The sequence below is a fragment of the Strongylocentrotus purpuratus genome, unplaced genomic scaffold (assembly GCF_000002235.5).
Source record: "Strongylocentrotus purpuratus isolate Spur 01 unplaced genomic scaffold, Spur_5.0 spur5_scaffold_20, whole genome shotgun sequence".
Taxonomy (NCBI): domain Eukaryota; kingdom Metazoa; phylum Echinodermata; class Echinoidea; order Camarodonta; family Strongylocentrotidae; genus Strongylocentrotus; species Strongylocentrotus purpuratus.
Window position 1 is genome coordinate 19,679,134 of NW_022145606.1, and position 8,576 is coordinate 19,687,709.

The window sequence follows — 8,576 nt, forward strand, 5'->3', positions numbered from 1 at the left end:
AAATTACGCTTATAAGCCTTGTTATCGCGAAATCTCAAGAACTACATCAGGTATTAAATTCAAACTGGATGACAACATCACCATAGGAAGACGATCTTATCCAGTTTTAGAGTACGTACATCAAAGGTCAAAGGTCATGAAGGTGAATTTCTGATATTGCAAGTATTAGCCTTGATGTTATAAAAATAATGAATGGTTATAAGTTCAATAGTACGAATATTTTCATTAGTTGAAAGATTAACATTCAATTTAACGAGGCGTTAGCCGAGTTGTATAGAATTAACGTAAATTTTTCAACGAATGAAAAACATTCATTATTTGTTTTATACAACATCGAAGAAGAACGTTAATCAACAAATTATGCTTTACTCCTTATATTAAAGATAAATTAAAGTTGTAGTCAAGCCTTCTCGATTACATTCAGATTGCCTTCGCGTCAGATACACGCAGGGATACGCGCACGGCAGAGAGGTACGCAGTCTGCATATAACCAAATATGTACGGCGCATGTAACCAAAAATGCACGCCCGTGCATTATAACATCTATTAAATATCATGTGACCAAGAATCCTCCAATCAAATGACAAGGATCCACGAAGGTGTTGTATAAAATAATAATAATAATAATAATTATTTCTTATATGGCGCTTTTTAGGAGGGCCCTATCAAAGCGCTTTATATATATATATATATATATATATATATATATATATTATTACCTCGGTCATCGGATTGAGGCTTACCCGCACTATGTATGCACATTCTCCACTCCCTGGGGAGCATTCCAGCCAGGCGTCATTTTTACAAGCGCACGCTTGATAATCTAAGCACATTAGCTTTCGCATCCTACCGGGTACCCATTTAACACCTGGGTGGAGAGTGGCAAATGTAGATCAATGTCTTGCCAAAGGACATTAGTGCCGCGGTGAGACTTGAACCGCGGACCTTGTGATCCACAGTCCGTTGACATATCCACTCGTCCACGACACCTCTACAATATCGCGGTATCCCAATGTGATGGTTAATCTTTAAACATTATTATATTTTTAATCACTATATAATTTAAGCTCATTAGATTGTAGGGGTAAATACTTTTTTTTTTTTTAAACAAGTCTTAGAGTTTAATTTTTGAAAATAAAGGTATTTCCTTAATTGTTATCACAATATGTCAAGAATTTCTTAAAGGGTAAGCTGCAATTATGGTGATAATATTACCATAGACAGGTGCTCCAGTCAGAGTTGTTTAATTAGTAAGTCACAGGTCACGATGAAAATCGTTGGTTGATATGTAAATATGTGCTTTTTTTATCTTGATATTTCAAGAAGAATTCCACCCAGGCCGCCCTCAATTGAGCAGTCAGCATACATACCAATCCAATGAGGAACTGATTGAGCAACAATGCAGCCGATTTAATCTACAATTAGAGGATCTCCTGGTTACCAAAGTTTTGAGCGACTCTTGGGTTGGGACATTCCATTTGCCTGTATGTGAAAATTAAATCGTTATGGGATGATGATAATCACAATGAAGTAAATTATATTTTCCTCTAAAGTTATTTGACCATGTAAGAACTGATATTATGGGATATTGTAACTAGCAGTATGTATAAGTAAGGATTCTTTGATATGCGTATAGAGTGAAGGCCACTAAAGGGTCTGTGAAACTGCGTGTAAAAGCAATTAAAACTGTTAAAGCTTTAAAAGAAATTGTGTGTGCTCGTATAATGAAATTGTTGTAACATTATTATTACAGAAGATCGTTTCAAGTGGCTAACTATGGGAAAAAAACTCTTTTTTTTCCTTTACAGTCTATATGTTTCTTGTTGTATTATGATAGAGGGGAAATTCATTAGTTTGAGCTTTATCAGTTAATTGTATGTGACTGAGCATGTGTATGATTCAAGACATACATGTAAATGTATTTTAAGCATAATAACCAAAAATGTGTTTATTTTAACAAATGTTATGAATAACAGTTGCCAGATAACAGTAATTACATTGTTACTGATCCTTTCCAGATGGAGTTGTAATTCGTGTTATGTTGTTGTTTGCGCCAGACTAATGAACATGCACTTCGGTTATTACATATACCTTAATGTCTATTTAGTTCAGAATTTATTGACAGATTAGTCAATAAATGTGTGTTGTTGCAGACATTGTCTTGCTTTTTTGCGATATATGCCCCTAAATTGGAACTATTTGTTAACACACATTGTGAATTTACCTCTATCAGTATATGCCGCGTTGTAGACTTGCTGTCTTGTAGAACACTTATGTATACTTGCTGCTAACCGCATTATTAAACATTAATCATTGTATCACGTTGGATAAATGATGTGAGATTTTGACTGTTTATGATCTCCCTATGTAAACATACATGTACATGTACATCAAGAGCACTTCTCTCAAATCAAATGAGAATCATTAAGTCGATCTTCGTCGCTCCAAAGTTATAAACAAGCAGGTGACTGTGTAGAATAAAATGCTTTTGCTGTACTGAGAACGGTAATTTTATGTCTCTTGACACGTCACCGGACTTTGAATCAGAATGCCAGTTTTGATCGAAAACAATGATTTTAACCTCTCAATGTGTTGCCAATTCGAGGATTTTAAAACTTATTTTCTTTAAAAAAGTTCCTAGCACCGAATGCAATATACTCATGAAACCAAAATATATGCGGTGTAATAAAGTGAAAATGCTTGCATTGTCTACTCATGTGAATGGTTTATATTTTTAAGGATCTGTATACAAAATGTAATGAAACAAATGGGAGATTCCTCGTGCTAATATGATTTCTATTTTTTAGGATAATTTCATTGTAATATAATCTTAGTGTTTCGAAATTTCCAATTGGTTTCTTTGACTTAATGCATTCACCCAAAACCAAATATAAAAGGTTCATGTACAATTTGTTTTTTTAATTAGTTTTATAATAATTAGAGACGCTTAAGTGAATTTGCATACACTATGAATTCATGTAAAATTTCTAGTATTAAGGGAACTAAAACCATTAGAGAATTGCCAGACCCCATCCACTAATTGAAAGTTGAAACTTATAACCTGTTTTCTTGCCGAAATTATTCATGTCAATATAATTGATGATTAAATGTGATGCAAGCTTATGCATTTAAAAAATAGTTTGCCTTATTTGAGCTTGATTGCAATGAAAAATACTTTTCAACCTATCGTTTAGAACAATGTGTTAAACCCAGAAAATAATTTCACTCATTTCCTCAGTCAGAAATCATCTCAATTACTAATCAGCATATCACCAGAGGCTGTATTCTGAAACATTTGTATCTGTTATGTAATAGGGAGAACACTGTGAACCGTCATAACAATCTAAATTGCGTGGTATTATCACTTATTATATACTATTTTAAGTTAATGCGAACCGAGCAAATTAGCGCCGATATTAATCAATGATCTTTTTCTAATTGTAATTTGTTATGACAATTAATATAATTTTGCTAACATAAAAGTTACATAGTTTTCAGAATACCAATCTTGTACCTAGATCAAAAACTTAGCAGGAAAGAAAACAATGTTAGATGTTATTTTTCTAGCGAGGTGTGTAATGTAAGAGCTCTTCTGATTGGTTTTACTAATACTGAAGTAAAGATTAATATATGAATTAATTTAGATGAAAATCAGAGTATTAAAATAGTACCATGCATCAGGTTATGGTTTGCCTACTAACGGCGACGCCATTTCACACAGTCACAGACACGGTAAACAGTCCTATTTAGCTAGCTGGCATCGACCAAAACATATTCAACAACAGTACCAGCTGTTGTTGAATATCTTTTGGTCGATGATTAAGTGATTTATTCAGACGGCCCCCTTTCAAGGGGTCTTTGACAAGTTGACAACCCATTCCTGATCGAAATTGTGGTAGCTTCTCGTTTTGTGCAAAAGTTGTGTCGTATGTTTATTTTTTGACTAGGTTAATACATGGGATAAATCATCGTAAATGGGTTGATATATTGACCCGCGTTGGGGGCCCGCGATTTTTTTTCCCAAGCAGGTTTACCTTTGAGCGTAAAATCCTGCGTCCTGATTGGTTCAGAGGTATACGCATCATGAATATTGATGACTGAGCTGCAAAGATACTAGTAGTATTACGCATGCGCGTGACACACGTCGAAGCTGCGCATAGCATGCAGCTATATGCTACCTAGAGCTCTGTGTACGTGGGTACGTACGTACTGCATGCATGCGCAGTGATTGGTTCAAAGTTGTAACTTTTACATGAGCAATTTTGGTCGCTCTAAAGAAGAGAATACCGATTTATTCTGCACTCTTTGTCAACAAATCCGCAGTGTAAAAAATGGATATGGAAAACTATACAAACCTAACATGCACCAAAACAACCACAAATGTTCAAAAACACACAGAATACTACTTACAACTTAGAACTTACAGTAACTATCGGCAACATGATATAAATTAATAATACTCAGTCTTTTCCCTCTTCATCGCTACCAATAACTTATTTTGCATATATGCTTTCTGTTCCATCGGGGCAATGTCCACATCACACTCCAGATGCAGATACACATGACATGCCAGCTTTCATGCAGCTGCATTTCACGTTTTGACACTGCCTCTCCCTTATTTGCAGTTGAAACAAAGGTTGTCTTGCGAAATACCAACATACAGCATCTTTAGTCTGAGTTTTCTGTTGGAATCAATCTCCTTTCCGTTTCCTTTGGTATCAATATGCTTCCACACCACAACTTGAAGATGATTACGAAGGGAATGTTGAGGTGTTGCATCTTCCGTTGGTGGAAGGTGGTCAGGGTCGATTTTGCACTAGGCTGCTTGCTTCTTGAATTTCATATAGCGAGACTTTTCTAGGGGAGTATCACCACAGCCATAATTATGTGATCTGCATTACTTTTAACCCAGATGTTCGAAATGTGGAGTCGGTTAAAGTGTTACTTTTGAATGCGTTAATGACACTGGTAGGAAATCTGCATTTGTAGAGAGCACATTTGGTATGTCCATGAATGCATGAAACAGTGTCGTTTCCATACCAGCCATACCTGAAGAGGAACTCTTCTTAGTCTATGCTTGGAAATACAAACGAGTACCCTCTTGCCACGTTAGAGCAGATGAAGCATAAGCCAGCAGTTTCCATTTCGACCTTATCTGGAGCTCTAGATGGTATGTTTATTACCCTCAATTTAGCTGAAGATGTGCCAGAGGGGAGAATTTCACAAGCAACTCCTGATCGTCGGGTGTAGTATGCTTAGTGGCTTTTGACAGAAGGCTTGGTCACCCACACTTTTTTCATTGACGTAACCGGCTAAAACATCTGGACTCGTCGATCCTTCGGCAGACAACAGCGCGGTCAACCGGTTCGAAAAATTTAATTTCGTTATTGTCATGCACAAATAAAAGGATGGCATGACAATCATTTTACGACTCACATTTGTATCAAATATACATTAACATATCAGAAACAAATAACTACAATTGACATCAAAACATAACAATGTAATATAGTTTAATCTCTCTGTCGAGAGCCAGAGGAATGCCAACCCGTATTTTGTTGTACTCCCCTGGCTTCCAACATCATCAATAGTGATCTGTCAGTTTATGACAGGTTCAGTGACCCAATCAGAGTTCTAATTCAAATGTCTTTCCAAGTACTTCGGTCTTTAGCCATCCGTTTCAGCATTTCATATCCCGTTGCTTCACATTCCGCAATCAAATCATCTAGAAAGCCTTTACGAGGTCTTCCCCTCAACTTCTTTCCATGTAGACGACCTTCTAGGACTCTGATCATAAAGCTATCATCATGCCGCATGATGTGTCCAAGCCATTTCTTCTGTCTCTTCCAACAGCAAATAAATACTTAAATATATTCCATGAAATGTACATGACAACAATCAATGACATATAAATGGAACAAATTACAGCCAAGATCGACAATTAATTATTAAACATTTCAGATAAAAACTGTTTATTTTTGCTAGCAGACAAATACTATCCGTATACCATACTGGATGTCAAAGAGGAGAGACAAGAGAGAGAGAAAGAAAGAAAGAGAACAAAAAAGAAAAGGAGAAAAGAGAAAGAGAGAGAGGGGGAGAGGGGGAGAGAGAGAGAGAGAGAGAGAGAGAGAAAGGAAGAGAGGAACAGTTCAGTGTAAGATTATGCATGTACAATTTTATTCAAAAACATTGCTTTGTAATTATAGACATTATTATTGTTGCATTATTACATAACTTATGAAACACTATGTACATGCCAAAAAAGACAAATGTAAGCTGGTACGCGTACAGGTACATATATATGGAGGAGTAGTATTGTACAGTTGAAAGACGATAATAAGAGTAGTCCAGATTCAGGCCGTTCTTTGTTTTTATTCTTCTACCACATGCATCTATGCACACACATCTATGCACACACACCGCGGTATCTCCACTGATCGCGCAACCCCCAAATTTCCGTCCACACGAGGTCCAGATTGAGAGGAATGGCTAGGTCTACTTTCAACGTTGAGGGTGTGTTATTTATCAGCTGATTGGGTGCGCTAAACGGAAACGGTACAGAGGCTGGACTAATAGAAGAGACGAGGGGTGAGAGAACAGAGACAAGACAGAAAGAAGAAAGAAGGAAAAGCGGAGAAAAGGAAAGAGAAGAAAGAGGGGAAAGTGCAGTAGAAATATTAAATGTATTGTCGAATTGATAGGCCCACATGTCACTCACATTCTCCCTACCTCCATCAAAAACTATCAACCAACCAACCATAACAGCAGGGAGGACCTCTCCTCCCTTGTCCTTATAAAAGCCGAGAGAGACAAAGAGAGAGGAGAGAAAGAAAGAGATAGATAGATAGAATGAGAGGATAGGGGAAGTAATCGGATGTGAACAGGATCGCTCATCTACAACAACAAAAATACTTTTAGTACACTTGTATTGGGAGAAAGGACATGCCGAACCTTATTCTTGGCAGCCTTATTCTTCCTGATCTGTTAAAGTAGATATTCATTGATTTTAAAAACTAACTTTATTTTCATTATTGCAAAGTTGAAACTTTGATTCGACAAAGTTAACAAAATTCAATGCTTGGAAACATTCGGAGTAATGATTATTATAAATTACAAAACGCTTAAATACAGCCCCGGCATATCACCTGAAGAGCTTTCCCGAACGCTGCTGAGATGTGTGAGATCACAGGATAAAAATGATTTGCACAAGCACACGATGTCCCATGACATCTAACGCATTTTCAGCGCCTGTTTTTTTTTTTTGTTATCTTTTCTTGAGTTATTTCTCTTACTTTACTACCGTCAGGCTAAATGTATAATATATTGCTTCACTCTAAACCCCGCGCATGGTTTTATTTTGATGACAAATGCAGCGATACAAAAATAAAGGAATCTGTCGCTTGTAAACAAAATAAGACGTCATTGTATATTCAACTGCACACACCACGATATTATGTTCGGCGTTTTAAGAGGGAACAAAATGATGCCGACCTTCATACCATTCCGAGGGTTATTCATTTTGAAAGTCTAGTTTCATTGAATGTTAATTAACCCCAAACCTGTGTATTTACAAACTAAAGATTTTAGTTATCATAATCGGTTTTATATCCCCTTTTGAATAATATGAAATGCCATCACATTTATATACACTAAACTCATTATAATTTGAGAAATAATAGCTTTACAATTATGTTCATCCTTTATGAGATGTCGTCTACTTGGGCAGTATTGGTCCATTATGCGACGTCATTGAAACATCGTTATTTTTCTGGCGAATCTCTCGTATATCCCAGATGCTATGGAGGTGGTTGTATTTTTATTTTTATAAATCACCCGATATGTAGTTGACCTAAAACGTGTACGGTGCCCATCTGTTAGCTTACCAGTTTCTAGTGGTACGTAAGTTGACATATTTGTGATTTTCTTTGAATTTCCACTTTAAAGACCACTTCCGTATGCAGAGGGTGATTATAATCCTTCACAATCATTATAAGCTTAGCCAATAATGCCCTTTCTGTAACATCGTCAAGCTCTTTCACAGATACCCCAGTTACTCTGCTGGCATGTTTCACTATCCTATTCAAGTTTGCTTTCTTTTTCATATTATAAAGGCTGTTAAACCAGGCTAGACAGCAAAAGCAGACGACTGACTGAATGACACATTGGTAGAACAGGAACATTGTTACAATTGTCACATGTAATGCTTTCATCGTTCTTAGAAAATACATACACTGGTTACCTATGCCTTATATTACCTTGGAATTACTATCCCACTTCAGTTTGTTATCAATTACAATTCATAAGTATTTACATTCAGCCACCTGTTGTATGGCTTTCCAATCAATGTACAGGGAAAAATGATTTGTGCCAATATTTGTTTCGGTAGTCAAAGATCATTTCATGAGTTTTGTGGCATTTGGAACAAGTGAATTATCTTCGCACCAACTTATCAACGGTATCCATGTATGCAACTTCATCATTGTTGGTGATCAAGTGAATGATACAAGACTTGTCACCTGCATACTTCACTTCGTGACAAGATGAAACATTCGAACAAGATAAATCACTAGTAA

General features: G+C 36.3%; 1 protein-coding gene across 2 annotated transcripts in view; it reads left to right on the forward strand.

Moving 5' to 3' along the window:
- The window catches only part of LOC100894015 (semaphorin-4A), a 34,129-nt gene extending 30,993 nt beyond the window's left edge, over window positions 1-3,136 (forward strand). Inside the window, exon 17 of one of the 2 annotated variants that reach the window (XM_030993005.1) lies at window positions 1,324-3,136. The gene's annotated coding sequence lies outside the window, so the exon portion shown is untranslated. The remainder of the gene's footprint in view (window positions 1-1,323) is intronic. The other variant, XM_030993006.1, reaches the window with a different exon arrangement.
- The last annotated feature ends 5,440 nt before the right edge of the window (window positions 3,137-8,576 follow it).